At 40.4% G+C, this 18,686-nt stretch overlaps 1 long non-coding RNA gene across 1 annotated transcript; it reads left to right on the top strand.

Moving 5' to 3' along the window:
• Window positions 1-5,455: 5,455 nt before the first annotated feature.
• LOC122239268 lies at window positions 5,456-13,213 on the top strand. Its single transcript, XR_006218217.1, has 4 exons — window positions 5,456-5,603; window positions 5,919-6,028; window positions 8,763-8,878; window positions 13,027-13,213. It is a non-coding gene; the product is annotated as an uncharacterized LOC122239268 (long non-coding RNA).
• The last annotated feature ends 5,473 nt before the right edge of the window (window positions 13,214-18,686 follow it).

Genomic DNA, 18,686 nt, shown 5'->3' with positions numbered 1-18,686 from the left:
TGATGAAACATAATTTAAAAAGCTCAAGAGGAAAAGATGTCTGTTATATTTATGAATATATTTGCTTTCTGTGTTCTTTCTTCGCTCTTAATGTTCCAAGGTTCCTATTTTTATCATTTCCTTTCTTCTTAGAGAACTTTCTTCAGTCCTTGGGTTTAGGTTAGGTGTGCTAGTGACAGGTTCTCTTGGTTTTCTTTTGTCGGAGAATGTCTTGACTTCTGACACACTAATGAGTCCTTATACAAACCACTGGGTCTCATTAATGGAAGTCTCAGTGGCTAAAGAAGCTTGCCCACCTGCTTAGGACCAGTAACATTTGTGGTGGATAAACAATAATAATCCATGTTGTTCAGATGATGTAACTGGTACAACTTTGCAGCTTCATGTAGATTCATACTTTTTGTATGACTGCTCAAGAATGTGTTTTATTTTTATTATGAAATATAGAGAATTATGACAGAGCATGGTCAACTGGAAAGTGGAACCCTGAGCCCCACCATTGCTCATGTGAACTGTGTGAGTCTATGCCTTCTCAGATGATTATAGTGGATTGTAAATCAAAGGCCTTTCTGAAAAATCATTGATTTTTATCATTTTCTTTTAAAATGAGATATTTCCTTCCTGTAGATACTAAAGTATATTTACCTATCATTTTGGAAATTGAATTTCTGGAAATATGAACTTTCAAATATAATAGAAAGATAATCAAAAGGAATGGGTAATAGTACCAGAAATGGTTTTAAGAATTAACTCACATCTAGGGACACCTGGGTGGCTCAGTCCATTGAGCACTCCACTCGTGATTTCGGCCCAGGTCATGACCCCAGGGTCATGGGATCCAGTTCCATGTCAGGCCCCATGCTCAGCAAGGAACCTGCTTGGGATTCTCTCTCTCTCTCTCTCTGTCTCTTTCCCCATCTGCCCTCTCCCTTGCTCATGCTCTCTTATTCTCTCAAAACAAATAAATAAACATTGAACAAAAAAGAATTAACTCACATTCATAATACAGTAAAACCTTGATTTGTGAGCATAATTTGTTCTGGAAACATGCTTGTAATCCAAAGCATTTGTATATCAAAAACAAATTTCCCCATAAGAAAAAATGGAAACTCAGATGATTTGTTCCACAACCCAAAAATATTCATATAAAAATGATTACAGTACTGTAATATAATACAAAATAATAAAGAAAATACAAAATATAAAGACAAATAAACAAATTAACCTGTACTTACCTTTGAAAACCTTCATGGCTGGTGTGAGGGAGACAAGAGAGAGGAGGGTTATTGTGTAGAATGCCTTTCACTATAACTAATGAAATCACTGCTATCTATTAGCTCAATGGAATCTTTTTCTGCATGGGGGCCATTGTATACGCTCATATAGATGTTGACTGCAGTACAGTATTAGTAAATTCTTGTCATATACTGTATTTAATGAAACTGGCAATAAAGCAGCAGATGAAAGGGTCTCTATTTGCAGGAAGCCTGACCTAGAATGAAGCAAAGCATTCCTAAGCTTACTCTTGTATGGAAAAGCAAAGGACTGTCCATAGGTGCTTGGAAGTGACAAAAAATACACTAGTGCCAACGTTCTGAAAAATCACTAATTTCTGCCAAATACCATGGTCTGAAACTGAGCATCTAAGTCTGGGAGATGATCACCCACAATCCCTCAGAAAGAGAGAGAGAGAGAGAAGAACCATTGGCTCAGTTGTGATCATGTGACATTCAGCATCATGTACAACTTGTAAGACATTGCTCTACCAAGTTAAAATGTATTAGAAATGTTTGCTCATCTTGCGGAGCACTCACAGGACAAGTTACTCGCAATCCAAGGTTTTACTCTACTTAACTTTGTAGCAGGCATTTGTGTTGGTTGCTTTACATACACATTTAATTCTCAAAACAGATGTCTGAAGGTCACAGAGTTATTAGGAGATGGACTCGGGTTTGAATCCAGGTCTGTGTGGCTCAAAAGCACACACATTATTTTTCATCCACACTCTCTTATCCTCCAGTATCTTGCTTACTTGCTGGTAGAAGGTAAACTTCTCCATGCCCCGTTGCTTGGTGACTGACCGGCTCCCATGGCTTCTGTTGCTATCACTGGAGTGGGGAATCCCCAATTCACAACCCAGGGCCAAATTCTAGACCTATTCAAAATGCCTGTGCATGTGCCAATGGCAAGTGACTATGTCCCAGATCAAACTGTGATTTCCACTGATGTAAAAAGCCATCTCTCCTCTTGACATTCTTAATGCTGGTAACAGAACTGCCATCTTTCTGTCACCAATCAAATCCTGTTTCTTTCCTTCCTACCTCTCTGTTCCCTTCTGCTGGGGCTCACAAAAGTTTCTCATTTTTTTCAGATGCTACTATCTGTAGTGCTGCTATAGCACCCTAAGAGTCCACTCCCATCATCCCTTCTGCCTTCTCTGCATGTCATGTTAGACACTGCTGCCAGAAGCATCCAGAAGTTTGGGGCTGATCTCACTGTACCTCCACCCCACAGGCTTCAGTAGCTCCCCTCTGCTTTTTGATTTACGCACAAATCTTTCAGTCGGCCTTCAAGGTTCACCGTAATGATGCTTGTCGGTTTTTTCAGCATAATCTTCAGCCACATGCATTTCCTCCTCTAATCTGCAGTTTCTGCTTGGCGCTTCCTCAATGTTGTTCCCTTGTATTTACTTTTCAACAATGGATTCTATGTCTCCATGAAGGCTCATCCCAAAGCCTTTAAAGAGGCTTCTTTAAAAAAGCTTTTCTTGGGGCACTTGAGTTGCTCAGTCAGATAAGCATCTGACTCTTGGTTTCGGTTCAGGCCATGATCTCATGGTTCCTGAGATCAAGGCCTGATTCAGGCTGCACGGACAGCACAGAGCCTGTTTGGGATTCTCTCTCTCCCTCTCTCTCTTCCCTTCCTCCCCATCCTCCTTGAGCTCTCTCTCTCTCTCTCTCTCTCTCAAAATAAATAAATAATCATTAAAAAAAAAAAAAACCTTTTCTTGATTCTCCCAAACAGAGGTCATCTTCTATTCCTTCAAAGACAAATCTCTCATGAGACCCATCCCAGCTTTTATTTTAATTGTGTGCCAATCATGAAGGTAAGAATAGTGTTATTCCTGTGTATCTACTTGGGCAGTACAAGACAGTGTCCTATTCATAATGGGCCTTCAGTGTTTGCAGATTGAGATTTTATAAATTCCTTTAGGATCAGGTGTCCTAGCAAAGCTGGTTCTAAATTGTATTGTGACCCACATGGTATGCTCTTACTGAACCCTTCCCTATATTTTGATTCATCTGGATAAAACACATTACTGATCTTGACAAAAAGGATGACAAATACCCCCTAAATGTTCTTCTCTCACTTGCCATCAAGGGGACTGAAAGCTAGGGAGGATTAGCTTCCAGAGCTAGTTTTCTGAGCATAAGTTTGTTACAAATAAGATCCCACAAGAATGTTCCTCTGCTGGGATGAGAGATAAGCAATATTATCTGAAATGTGATTGGAGTATGTATGTCTATGGTGGACATGTTATGCCTTGGCAGACAGTGAAATATATCTGAAAAAAATCTCATAAAAAAAACGAAGTATTCCAATGCTTTATAAATAATAAAATCTGTTAAAATGTAGAAGTAATACCTCTGTCAGTTTTTTAGCCTGAACATATGTTATTTTAGATTTGGAAATTTTAATCTGAAAGAGGGGTTAAGGTTGGCTTTTTGCATTCTTATCTTAGAGGTATCTGTGAGTTCTATGTGGAGGCACTGTGGTTTGAGAGCTTCCTGGGACAGTAGGTTCTGAGTTCTGATGTGTAATTTTCATTTCACAGAACATTTCTCTCTCTCTTTCTTTTCTTTTTTTTTGGGGGGGGGGGTAGGCGAGAATACAAGAATGTGGATTTAGGGCCTGTATAATTTAGTAATTATACCCAATAAATGAAAATGACATCATGTAACTTGGATTGGCGAGTCCAAAATTGCAGAAAGATGCCAAGGAAGAATGTTCATGGGGAAAATTAGGTGCACTAGTCATTCATTGTTGAGCTTGGAGACTAAATGACAGTGCTGTGTATAGAAATAATCTCCAGCCATATAACAAGCAATATTTTTCTTTCTTTTTTCTTTTTTTTTCTTTTAGCCCAGCATATATTAAACAATTAAAATTTTCTAACTGTGTCCCCTGGAGCAAATAACTTGATGAGGTTAGGTCCCAGTTTCCTTTTATGTAAAATGGGGTAATAATCACATTTATCTCATAGGGTTCTGGTGGGATCATAGGAAATAATGTATAGTACTTACGTTGGCACAGAATAAGTACTCAATAAGTGACAGCTGCTATTATTATTATTGCTATTATTATTATGATCAGTTATCTTTACATTTATAACTGTGAGAGATTTGGAACTAAAAGTCATTGATTTGGTCTTCAGACCTAAGGGTCTACTTACCTAATGTAGGTGCAAGGTTCCTAAAGCCAGAAAGAATGAAAGCACCCACCAAAATGCATGCAAATTTGGCATACATAAGCGGACGACAGAGACCATACATATGATCTGCATAGAACAGGTTACTGATACTCTGAGCGAGCAGGTACCTCATTCATTCAACCAACACTGACTGAGTACCGAATGTGCTGTGCTGACGCTGGAATCCACGCCTCGGTTTTGTTCACAGCCCGTTTTGCTAACAAAATCCGTCCATTTGAATTGTTCCCAACTTGGTTTTCTCAGATAACTACAGGTGGATTTATATGAGGTATCTGCTAACGAGGAATATCAGTAAATTCTCCTACATGTATATGATGTTGCTTGGACTTGGAGGTTAAATTTGGAGTTCCCCACTGGGCCTATATCTGCTGGCGGGAAAGCCTCAGTCACCAAAAAGTGAAGTCCATGTGCATGGTGGCCACCGTGAACAAGTCTGGCCCCTTTCCAGGAAGAGGCCTGGGAGCTCCCCTGTTGACTGCCTCACAAATGCGTGGTCTCACACCCGAGTTTCCATGCGTGCATCCTCTGGGGACACGTGAGCATGGCTGGGGTGGGTGAGTTGTCTTGCTCTCTGCATTTGCTGAGTGTCTCACGTTGCACAGAGAAAGGGGCTGGTGAAGTGTTCATTAGCCTGTGTGCAGATGAACACCCAGCTGTAGCTTCGTTGCAATACAGTGTTCGAGTTAATCTCCTTCATCTGTTTTCATTTTGTTTTCACTACATCAGGAGGCACCACAAAATAAATTTATTAATTAAATGTCCCACTCTCTAAAGGAAGGCACTTGGAAAATGGAAAAGTGGTCATTTGCAGGAGGGGTGGGGGAAGAAAAAGCCAGAGGATAATTTGAATCTTGAAACTTCTGCTGTTAGAATAACAATAAAAAGAGCAGAAATGGCTATAAAATAGTCTGTTCTTGGCATTGCTTAATTGGCCTATTTATTTTTCTGTCTCTGAAGCTGTCTTTAGTGACACCTACTGATAAGAGCCAATCGGAACCATGGCCGAAATTCCTTCGGGCTGGACCTGCCAACAAACTGCTCAGCCCTCCAGATGTTGCTGCTTTGTGAGAAATGAGAAGCTCAATAAACCAGGCTCACCCTCCCTCCTGGGGTGAGCGCAAAGACAGGCAGACATGGAAAATCACTGCTCAGCACCATGAACAATGCACTCAGATGAGGGGCTGGGCCAGTTCTTATTTGTCTTGGTGGAACAGACAGCCGTGGAGCCTAATGCAAGAATTTTAGCTGGCAACAGTTCAAAATGTGACTATACGTTGAAATCGCTCAACAAAAGGAGGCCTTTTAGCTAGGGAAAAGCCCGGGAGTCAGTTTAAACAAATAGCGGGAGGAACTTACAGATAGGGTTAAATATGGATCACACATGATTCGATTAAGCTGAACATTTCTCCACCTTTTTTGTCCGCAGATTCCATTCCTTCGTGTTGTGTAAATGCCGCAGTAAACAACCTCATGGCACATCCTAACCATCAATGGATGATATTCAGTGAGCACTCGCAGTTCTGGGGACAGAACAAAGTGAGCTAAAGTGAATTCGTTCTTGTCCTTCAGACCAGACTGTCCCGGTCTCTCTTAGCACAGGACAGACTTGTGCCCCTGCTATGAAACAATGAGAAAATATATCACTGTTCTTTTATTATTCTTGAGCCAATTGCTTGACCAGCTGTCTGTCCATCCAAACCTAGCTCCACTCACATCATAGGCACTCATGCACCCCATGAACGCCCAAATGTAAGGCCAACCTCAATATTTGGTGAGACACCAGTTCCCTTATTATATAATCCCCCCCCAAAAGCTTTTTGTCTAGCTTAATTATGGCAAGTGTAATGGATATTGATGAATTAAATGTTTACTTACAGTATTTGATTCACTCATTTAATCTCACATATTTACTTACAATCACATCTTATGTATAATGATATATTCGTTTAGAACCCATTTTCTGAGTTCACATCTGACATAATAATATTTATTTGGATTCTTCACGTGCATCTTGGAGACAGCTGAAACGCAGCAGGTCTTTCATCATCACTAGAGCTCTTTTTTGAATAGCCCAATACAGTTTTCTGGACCCTGTTGCCATCATTTCTATTTCCTTTTTTGAATTTGAGTGCGTAATACTGTGCTGCAAATTTTATCCCAGCCATTTGCCTGGTATTAGGATTTTTTGAAAACCAAAGTTTCTTTAACATGGTATCCAACGTGTGAAATTGTCAAGTATCCAGGAATAGTGACTAAATCTGTGTTTTTTTTTTCTTTTTAAAAAGCTGCTCATATCAGATAACATCTACAAGCTTCCCAAACTAGTACCGACTGAGGCTGTTTCAGCCTCATAAATCTCCATCCGGTGTTATTTGCTGCTCAGAATAAAGTAATTGAGAAAGTATTTCCGTGATATAAGATATTTGGCAAGTACTCCATGTGAAGTGACTCATTTTTTTAAGAGATGATATTTGGGGAGAAGCTGCCTAATAATGAGACATATTCAGGTATATTCAGATATTGCCTTACCTTGTGCCATCTCTTCCCTCTTCTTCCTGCCATGTCTACTGCCATGTCCACACCCAAATCCCTACTCAGAAATTGGCAGAAGGAAATGTTACGCCCTGAGGATGATTTCATGCCTCACAGAGCTAGGAGGCAGTCATGAAGAAGCAATGCTATAGATGTTCACAACTTAAGATAGATTATAGTCTCCGCAGACAACTCCATAACAGACAGATGGACAGTGCAGGAAATAAGTAATGCAGTGAGCATAAAGTGCTAAGACTCCTAATCTCAAAATTCAATATTTAGATGAATTTCTGAGTGAAGTGTTTCTGGTTTCAGATGGAAAAATGTCTGAGGAGGTTATTGGAGTGGGGGAAAAGCAGTATCTTTTTTTGGTTTAGCCCTGGATTGTGAAGGAAAAGGAATTTTAGGTCTTTGATTTGAGAAGTCAGATTGGGTAACTTACTGTAGAGTAGACCATGTAGGAGGTGGTGTTTGTGAATGGATAGGGGAAAGTTCAAATGAACAAATAAAGGAGTTGGTTAAATAAAGCAGAGGCTGTGGAGAGAAGAAAGAAAACTGATAAGTTGGAACTGGTAATTGGCAGGCACATTGAACTAACAGAGAAGGAAGTGGAAAAGTTATTAGCTCAGAAAAGCAGGGAAAATTAATTTATAATGATGAGTAGGAAGAAGGATGGCTACTGTACCAGAATGTGATGTTGCCTGAAGCTGAGTGCTTAGGGAGTCCAGAAGGCCACTAGAGAGTACAGAATAGCCATCCAACTAAGAAAGAGATGATGAGATAGGATGTCAAAGATTCAGGCTAAGATTATCCCCTGAGATTTTTACCTGAGGAAAGGGGTAGAAGGCAAGGCTATAAGTGATATTTATGTTATGACATTAGATTGTACTTTACATACTTGTAAGACTAGGTTAATTTGAATTAGATCCATTTCTTTGTAAGTACTTTGGAGATTAGATGTTCAAGTCATAGGATGTTGTCAGACATTTATTAATCATTTTATTAGTCATCAGGCACTTAGGATACACTCAATAAATGTTTGCTAAATTTTAAATGTATGCCTGGCTCTATACAATGAATAAATAGCCCCAAATATCATCTACAGGTACATTGATATTGCTTATTAGTGTGTTGGAGTAACTTCCTGTTCCCTGCATTTGGATTTTCCTCATCTGTAACCATACCTATTACAGATAAGGAAAGCAGGGCGCAGAGAAGTTGGACAACTTGCCAAAGTTTAACCCCTGGTGTGTGAAACTGGGAAGTGCAACCCAATTTATTCCAAAGTTGATGTTCTCCAACCTCATTCTGTGTTGCTTCTATAATTTATATTATAGAGATATATTATAACTCATATAGAGAGGGTGACTTTTTAAAATAAGAACTCAGTTAAGTAAAACGAGCTTTTATAGAAGAGGAAAGAAATATTTTTTAAAAAATTTTTAATGTTTTTACTCATTTTTGAGACAGAGAGAGACAGAGTATAAGCAGGGGAGGGGCAGAGAGAGATGGAGACACAGAATCCGAAGCAGGCTTGAGGCTCTGAGCTATCAGCACAGAGCCTGATGCGGGGCTTGAACCCATGAACTGTAGATCACGACCTGAGCTGAAGTCGGGTGCTTAACCGACTGAGCTACTCAGGTGCCCCATACAGAAGAGGAAAGAGTTATAAAAGTACATTTGTCTCTAATTATTTTACATTGTTCTTATTTTATGTAACAATGTTGTCTATTTTCAGGCAATCCATTTGATGAGAGGAAGAAGCTTAGATTCTGGCTGAAGACTGACTTGAGTTTCAATCCTTAGCAATAATGATATTCACCTTACAGTAAAAGAAAAGAGACCAGATGAAAGGTAAAATAAGAAAACAATTGACAGGAATTGATAGATTTGGCCAGGGAGGGAAAAGCAGCATGCAGTAATGATTCTTAGGATTTGAATGCATATGAATGGGAAAATGTTTGTACCACTAACCGAAATATAGAGAAGTCAGGGCAGGAAGGAGAAATTGACACACTGAGATACCAAAAATATAGATGGAACTGCTCACCAAGCAGATGAAAATGACCAATAAGCTTTGTAAAAGTGTCAGAATTACTGATTGATCAGTGTAGAGTTAAAGGTTAGATTTACTGGAGTAGAAGAGATCTCTATAGCATGAAGATTAAAAAAAAAAAAAAGGAAACAAGAACAGAATCTTGCAGAACACATTAATTTAGGGAATGGAGAAAAAGGGGAGCTAGAGAAAGAGAAGAAGTAGTCAGAGTGAAAAAGGAAGAATCAGAATAATGAGTGCCATGAAAACAAAGGAAGACTTAGATTTAAGGAGATTTGAGTCAGCAATGTCTTGTGGCAGAAGGGTTGAGGAGAACGGGAAAGGTCCAGGGTGCTGGATGTTAAAGTCATTGAGGCCAGTGGCCTTGAGTAAGATGAAAAGGAAAACACATCCAGGTGCCAGCAGCACTTTGGAGGATGAGATCGTATTGGGACATTGGTAGAAATCTGAAATTTGTGGAGAAGATGTTATATAAGTGGCTATACTTCAGTAGGGTTTGCTGAGTGATGGCGAAACCAGATCTGAGGCTCTATAGAGGGAGGTGGAGAAAGCTAGAACAGACTTCAGGTAGAAGCAGCTTCATCTGGAAACCGTGGGAGAAATGATTCTGCTGAACAAATCAGCCTGAGAGAGTGGAAACAACTTTAGAAGAGTGGACGGCCAGTGGAGGAGGAGCTCCGCAGGATGCAATGACCGAGTTTGGTAGAGGGCTGGATACTGAGGAACCGGCAAGGGGAAGTACCAAGCTAAGCTTCAGAGAACTGGTGGTGGAAGAGCAGGTGGCAGTGAAAGGTCACCCAGGAGACAGGTATGAATCAGGTGTGACAGAGGAAGGCACTGGCAAACTAGCCGAGGGCATGCGTTTGGGGAAAAGGGACAGTGTGACTTGTTCTGATGTTAGAAGTTTGAGACAGCCTTATTCTGCAAACTTACCTTTCTAGCTTCTAAGACTTTCTGTAAATGGCCTTCTCCCAATTTCCATGGCGCGGGAAATGGGGGATGGAACAATAGTTGTCTATGCTGTTAGAAATTTTTGCTTTTACTAAGCATTTGATTTAAAATGGCTCTTGAAGAATTTTTGCTAGACGACAGGTGAGGGAGTTGTTTGAATCATTTATTTCCTGGGGTCTTAGCTATGGGATTGAAAATACAATTGCAGAAGATCTGGCAACCTTGGAGATAGACTGGATAGAAAGAATGAAGAAAATAGGGGGGTGTATGGTTATTTCAAGGACTGAGCAGTTAGACGATGTCACTGAATGTAACAGGTAAGGTAAAAGAATGTAGAGACAGAGAAAGAGGGGAAGGTAATTAGGAATTTGGGGGGCCATTTCCTTTTTGACAACAGAATAAGGTGTTCTATAACATTTTCATAATTTGAACATTACTTTCACAATTTGTTCCATATCTATGTACCATCTGTACTCTTACATGCTTAATATTTTTTTAATCAATCGTTGTCTACTCCTAAATATTTCCTAAACTGCGATATCCATGGAATTTTGAATTTGACGGACAACTTACATGTTTTCCTAAAATTCATGGATATCAACATGGGAACTTTAAAGATATTTGTGTATAACCTTTGGAAAATTGTGTCTTACCACATTGGAGAGAATTTTGAGACGGTGCTTTAGGCCCGAGTGACAGTTCAAACATCTTTGGTAAGAGCTGTATGGAGCATATAAACAACCCAATGGAGTCCGTATAGGAGGAAGGAGTCTATAAATAAACCTTGCATGGATTCCTAAATCAGTGATCAGAAAGAAATAGGTTATTAGAATGTGAAGTCCAAGGATCTGCAGGCATAAGAGGGTGTGTTGGGGGAGGGGGTCAATTTGATCTGTGGGAATGGTTTTAGAAGGGTGGTATGAAAACAGAAACCAGATTGTGGTAATCAAAAAGCATGGGACAAAGTAAACAAATGGCAGAATTAGACTTACCCATCCCAGGAGTTGAGTTTTGAAGGTTAGTTTGCAGACACAGAAATGCTGACCTGAAAGTATTATTGTGAGGATTAACCAAAATAAGACCTAAGGTTCTTAGCACAGTGCTTGGCACATGGTCATCAATAAATGATAGATAGGAAAATGAGGATAAAGATAGTGATAAAGTTACAGTTGCTTTTAAGAAATAGACACGAGTACACGTTCAAGAGCCAAGGAAAAGGAGCCGGAAAGTTGCTACAAGGGAAAGGATAGAGGACTATGAGGCAGAAGGGAGGAGGGAGAAGGGAGGAGATTCACAACTACAGTATTCATAGAGGTCAGTATTTCTGGAGATAGAAGCATCATCCTTTCTAGAACTGCATGGAAGATGAAGAAAGAGGTGGGACAAGGAATCTGTTGAAATGGTAGTAAGAGAAGCTTGGGGAGACAATGCCTGAGATAAATCTGATCGAGCTTGGGGTGGGATAGGATGAGGATTCAGTGAAGGAGGAATGGTGCTTGTGTGCACCAAAGACCCTATATATGTTCTTCAGGGAGTGGTGCTAAGCTAGTGTCTTGAAATTCCACACCTGATTCAGATGTGATCATTTGAAACCTTCTAGTGTGTTAAGACATTGAAACACAGGACCATGATTTTAAATGTAGGGCTATTTGAAAAGTCACACACACACACACACACACGCACAAACACACACAAAACCCATGAGATTTTAAGAATAGGTATGTATTTTGGCTCAAATCTCATGGAATTTATGGTTTTAACTTTTAGAAAATACATAATAACCTTGATGCATTTAAGAGTGCATATATTTGGTGAGGTTGGAAATCTGCACTATGTAGCCTAGAATCTCCCAAACTCACAAACTGTGACTTAACTCTTCAGAAGTTGAGAAAACTTTACATCACTGGACAAATGTAAACTGGTTCTCTACTCTTTGTAGTCTAGGTGAAAGTTCCCAGTGGCTTCACTGGATTTCCCAAGTGTCTCAAACTCCCTAAGAATCAAACGGTGGGGACAGGTTCCTTCAAGGTCATTCACTACATGTTCATTCCAAAGATTTTCTTGTTCTTGAAAATGACCAGGCAAAGGGAGGGGCCTCTGATCTGCAGTATCTTTTCCTTTGGCCCAGGCACCCATCACCCCATCATTTTGATTCCTTGCTCTGTAACCACAAAGACAAGTATGATGGATCTCCTTTTGGAACACAATGCAGTTTGCTTGGAAAAACATCCACTTTAGACAAACAATAAAAGCATCCCGAGTGGGGCCTTGGCTGCTCTCCTGGTGTTACGCTCATGCATATGCCTCTGGTGCTTGGCAGCAAAAGTTTTCTGGTTGCACAAAACAGCAGACAACCCCTTGGGGATACCCATCCCCCGTCCTTGTTGTTCAAAAACATAACTTGGAATTTAAGTTATTGGCCCCAGACAAGATGCAAATTTGACTGTCTAAGTCTCAATTTCTATGTGTTGTAAAGAAGGATTTTTTTTTTTTAATCTACTAATCTCCAGGGGGAAGAAGCCTGGGGGAGATGATGCAACAGATGCTGTGTAAACACAGTTCTCTTCTGTTGAAAGATGTATCAACCCACACAGCAGTTACTGATCCGCTCTGTTGGAAATCATCTCTCTTCTCTGAACTCCTGCTACACTTTGTTTCTTGTTACAGCGTATTTACCAGATTCTATCTAGTATTGTAATGACCCACGTGCATGTCTTACTTTCCCTTCTAGACTGTAATTTTCTAACTGGCATGGACTGTATCCTATTCGACTTTGTCTTTCTCACAAATTCTATGTGTATATTTTTATAATCAATCTATTCCCAGGTAACCTCCTAGGTTGGTAGACTTACTCTTTCACTGAAACATTGACTGAACATTTATTATGCTGGGTCCCGAAAATGAGCTCATATTTTTAATCATTGCTCTAAGTACTCTATGCTTATTTAATCCCATCATGAAGTCAAAGCCATTGCTTTTCGCCTCTTTTTAATAGGTGAAGATACAGAGGCATAGAGAGCATAAGCAATTTTCCAAAGGTCATACAACCTGTGAGGTGGCTGCACCAAGATTCCAACCCACTCAGGACCAGAACCCATGTTCTTAACCATTAGACAGTCCTGCCTGGGGGTGTTGTCTCCTGATATAAGATCAGGTAAGCAAACATGAGAAACATCCGGCCCCTTAAATCAAGCATTTCACATTCTGGTAGAAGAGGCAGACCTGTGAAAACGTCATAAGTATATGGAGTGGCTGAGTACGCTGATGGTGCCGTGTGGAGAGGGCATAAACCCAGAAGCGCCACCAGGTATGGTCACCGTGGGAGAGGGCTTCCGCTGGATATGGAATTCGTTCACTTGATGGGACTTGTCTTAATATCGAAAATAGCTCTCTTAGAAGGAAGGACATGTCGATTTTTAAAGACTGTCTTTTAGTTCACTCCCTTTAATGCAAAAGAGGAAACTGAAGTAAAGAACATAGGTGATTCACTCAGGGTACACAACTCATCGACTGCCGATTCAGGACTAAACAAAAAAAGCTGACTATCAAGATCCTGTCGCAAACCAAAATTTTTTCTGAAGGTTCTTTTGGAAATAAAAGCAGCCGGGGGGAAAAAATGGAAGTAAAAGAGATGTGAAAAAGGATTGTGCCCTTAAAAGACTATTTTGAGATGTAGAAAAATCAGTGAAGGAACAAAAACATCTAGAACCTCAATTGTTGTAATGGTTGGTATCTCTTATTTTGGAAAAAAAAATAAAAAGGATAAACATAAGACTTTCCCTGATCTTTCCCTCTATTTCTTTACCGCTGTCCCCCTAAACTTCTACAGAAGCTTCTAATATGAAACCATTAGGCTTGGCCTAATGGCTTGGTCTGTGCTGTGGCCCCCACATACGGTTTAACTGATTGTTAGTTTTCCAGGAGATTATAAATCCACGTGCTTATTGTACTGCCACAAGTTTACCTCGGGTTTCATTGTCTATTTTGGTGGCAACAGGTGTTATTTGGCCAGGCAGAATATTACAAAACCAGGTAACTCTCTAGTGATTTTGGTTATAACCAGTTTTAGGTAAATTTCCTTGATTTCCCATGTTCTAGGTTAATTTTGACCTCTACCTTATTCTTTTGTTCTTTTCTCTACCCTATTCTTCTGTTCTTCTGGAGTTTCTTCCCTCATTTCCATCCGTTTAATTCTTTGCTTCTTGCAATACCCAGTAGGAATTCCTCCTCTCCCACTGAACTGTATTGGAGTTAGAATTCCCAAAGTGAGTTCTGTGGAGCTCTGTGGAACATGATTCCTCGAGGAACTTCCTGAGAGTGGGGTTCCATGGTCGAATGAGGTTGAGAAATGCCACACACTATCTATTATCAGATATATAGAATTTTCAATCTGTATCTCCATATTTAAGTTTCATTTATTGTGTATGTAAGAAATGACTGTCATGGACCAGTCATACACAGTGTTGGAAGTTGGAGTTATGATTGTTCCTCATCAGAAGTAAGTCTTGAGTGTTTACCTAGATTTTTTTAAGTGTATTTATTTATTTTGAGGGGGAGGGAGGGGCAGAGAGAGGGGGGGGGGAGAGAGAGAGAGAGAGACAGGGAGGGAGGGAGAGAGAGAATCCCAAGCAGGCACCACACTGACAATGCGGAGCTGGATCCCACGGACCGTGAGACCATGACCTGAGCCAAAATCAAGAGTCGGACGCTTAACTGACTGAGCCACCTAGGTGCCCCTATAGTGTTATACTTGTATCAATATAGGGTACAGTAGTGTGGAAATAATGGAGACTTGACAAATGATTGCTGGTTGGTTAAGCAAGCAAACGTGAGTTAACTTTTACCAATGAAATTTGCTTTATCTTATTCTTGAAAAATACTCTTTGAGAGAGCATATACTTGACCCCACTTTGTGGTATTTCTAATAACAAAACACTTCACAGGAAGTGTGAAATGCATCTGTATGTTATGACAGGCTTAAAGAGCAATGTCCAACATAAGAAAAATACCAATTTTCTGGTATTGAAGTGCCTCGCGGGAAAAAAAAAAAGACAACAGGGGAGAACACCACCATCATCGTCCACTTCAGTCCCCACTATGGAAATTTGTCCTCTGTCACTTGATCGTCTAGTCACAATCACATGTGCTGGAAGTGAGTTCATCACCTGAGTTGATCTCATTAAATTCCCAAATGGAGAGGAGTATGGTTTTTCTTCACTTTTTTCCCATTTTTTAAAATTTAAATTCAAGCGAGTTAACATACAGTGTAGTCTTGGCTTCAGGAGTAGAACCCAGTGACTCATCTCTTACAGACACCAGTGCTCATCTCAACAAGTGCCGTCCTTAATGCCCATCACCCGTTTAGTCCATCCCTCCACCCACCTCCCCTCCAGCAACTCTCAATTTGTTTTTTCATCTGACCAGCCTTGACTGAAAGGCAGTCTTACGGTGAAGACAGTGCAAAGGACAATTCAAAATGAACCCTACCGTCTCCCATCACTGAGATACCTGCCTTGGAATCAGATCAGCACCCAGGGATTCATACCATCTGTCCAACACAGTCCCTGTTGGGAGCTGGGTGTCAGGAAAGGAGGATTTATTAACCTCTTAAGATGTTCTCGTACAAACTCCAGGCACAGATGGGGTAAAGACACGACTGAAAATACTTGGTGAGAATATCCTGGTTGTTCTTTGAGGGATTCGTCAAATATTAAATTAAGTGAAACAGAAGGTTTTTATGATTTTTGTCTCCTTCTTTAAGTGGGATGTCTGTTATGTAACTGGAGTTAATGCTACCAAATTTGAATGTTTGAGTGCAGCTCTGTCTTTAGGTATTTGTCAGGGGGGAAAAAAGAAAAGAGAAAGGCCATTTGAGGTTTGGCAGAAACTTCACATACAAAGTATGAGAGAATAAACTATTTCCAAGTTGCACCACTGAGAAGCTGAAAGAATCTACGGAAGACCTTTCAAACTGTTATCATAAATCAGAATTCAAACCACCGAAGAATTACTACAGAAGCTAGATTCAGAGCACCCTCGAATTCAGTATTTCCCTGACCATGGCCTTTCTTAGTGTGTCACTTAACACCGTATAAATGGTTCTGTTCTATCCCAGGCTGGCGCCTGATGTTGTCTATTGCTGTTGAGTGGAGAATTAAAAGCAAAAATGGCTCCAAATCTCAAGAATGCAGGTGAGCTGGGAGAAAGAGCTTTCTGCCAGCGGAGGGCATTAAAGGGTGGAATGTGCTGCTAAGAATGGAGTCAGGGAGCGTGTGCACTGCCGGCTCAGGGAGACTCGGGGTGGGATATACCTAATTACTTGTCCCTGTCACCTGAAATGCCTGGTTTGCTGCTCCTCAGCCCTATCAGAGCCTCTGTCCTCAGTGAAACCTTTCTAGACGGCCAGCCCTAAAGGCAGAGGAAAGGAAGCAAGGATGGGTGTGGATGTTTCCACTCTGTTGGTCTTTTTTGCCCTCACCTGAATGAAGCCACTGAGAACAGGAGTCAGGTCCGCGCTGGGGCCCAGGCAGTTTTCCCCAAAATGTGAACCCCGGACCACCTGCGTCAGCATCAACTCACAGCCTTTAAAATGCACACTTCCAGGTCCCATGTCAAACCTTCAGAATCGGAATCTCTGATATTGGGCCTGGGAATATGCATTTCAATAGATTTCCTAACATAGTTTTATATGCTGAACTTCTGACTTAGGGGTTGGATTTGCTCGCTCCCCTTGTAGTTGTCGCTGTCTAGTGCCTCCTAGAAGATGAGATGGTGGGGGAGGGAGGAGGTAGGGCCGGAGGAGGGGGCATAAACCCGTCGGTCAGGAAATGTGGGGCCTGGAGAAGAGCTGTACAGCAGAGACACTGGTGGCCTGCACATACATAGTTCTTGAACTACATGGCATTGAACACTAAAAAAATCAGAATGTTTCTATATGAGGCCCGTCCTCGGGATCCCTTGCACCTGAAGGCACTTGGTCGCCCACTGCCGGAGAGGGTAGCAGATTTCACACGAAGTGGCTTATTCCTTGTTTTTAAATCATGAAATATGAACTTGTTCATCAAAGTTGGTCCTTAAGAGAATAGGCATTTTTCTTTGATTTGTCTCTAGGCCAGGGTTACCTTTATTATTTTCCTGACTTGCTGGAAATACCCATGAAAAAGTACCTAGCAAAGTGTTTGGGTTTCAGTGTATGCCTGGATAAATAATGTTTGCATGAACAGAAGAGTAATGTGATGCGGCTGACGATTTATTCGGGGGATGCTTTCTCTTATTCCTCCTGTCGCCCGTCTCCTTCCAAATGGCAGTTTTCCCTACCACAAAATGGTGGAGGTAGATTTCTACGACCTGGATCCTTCATTCACCTGTTTTTGGTGGGACAGGTGCAGCCCAGATTTTTCTTTGTTTCACATTCTCTGTGGAATAAAGACACAGGTTTCAGGTCTGCCTGAGATGCCTCTCTATACTGTTCCTTCCTGAATGTTTTCACCTACACATTGTAATTTGTGGCCAATCTGTTTGTTTGTTGTGTTTGTCAAGGTAATGTAAACTGTAGTCCATTAGGCCTTGAGATGAGTCTACTAAATATTTTCAGATGTTTTTTATTTCCTCGGCTAAGAGCTGGATTTGAACCAGAGCTCAGAGGTGAAAGGGCAATGCGTAATATACTGAGACATGAAGTTCGACATTTGAAATAAAATAATGTAATGTTTTTAATATTTAAGATGAAAAAAGCAGCAATAAAACATCGTGGAAGGAGGAAAACACGAATACCTGTATATTTTAATTTTAAATGCCTGCAGATGTTGAATTTTAATCAGAGCATGTCAGATTCTGACTCTGACAAAGGCAAAAATGTGAGATCTGTTTTCTTGAATTGCTTCCACATTTCATGCTTCAGATTTTTATTACATATAGCACTGCATCATCATATATTTATGTAAAGTGCCAGCATCCATTGACTTAGCATGTGCATGATGGTTAACATATAAAACTGTACGCAGTGAAGGAAAGACCCCTTCTCTCTCTCCTGGTGTAGATTCTCTCTGTGACCTTGTGGGAAGGAAGGCATTTAGCCCTTCTGTGCATCAGTTTCCCTGATCCCAAAATAGGAACCACAGCTCTTGTTTCTTCCTAAACTCCATGGATACAGTGAGGCTTATTTGAAATAGTAAGTGATGGATACAATTGTTATATAATGTAACAATATCATATGTGTGTGTGATGTGTGTATAAATACTTACTTAGATTGGAAAAGAAAAAGAAAACTAGTAGAAACTAGACCAATATGTATTCATATCTAAAGTTAAAGTACTTTCAGATTTTATGAACATTTGTGAGACAAATAGTTTCTATTTCTCCATGTTTTGCATCATATTTGCCAAAGCAGTGTGAAAGCCAATGACCTTAAATTTCACACTGTAATTCTACTACTGAAAACAATGGATCTATCTATCTATCTATATATATATATATAGTTCAAACAAATATCATATTTTTCTCTCTACAGTTTGAATGTCCATTTTGCTTTTTGCTATTAGGGTCTTTCAGGCTAACTTGACTCTACATTCTTGGTCCTTTTAAATCTTTTCCCTTCTGTCTTGTTTCACTCTGGGGTCCTTCTGCCTTCTAAGGGGATTTTGCTGATTGTAGGAA

Source organism: Panthera tigris, chromosome B3, assembly GCF_018350195.1.
Source record: "Panthera tigris isolate Pti1 chromosome B3, P.tigris_Pti1_mat1.1, whole genome shotgun sequence".
Lineage (NCBI taxonomy): Eukaryota > Metazoa > Chordata > Mammalia > Carnivora > Felidae > Panthera > Panthera tigris.
This window is presented reverse-complemented; position numbering and strand designations above follow the sequence as displayed.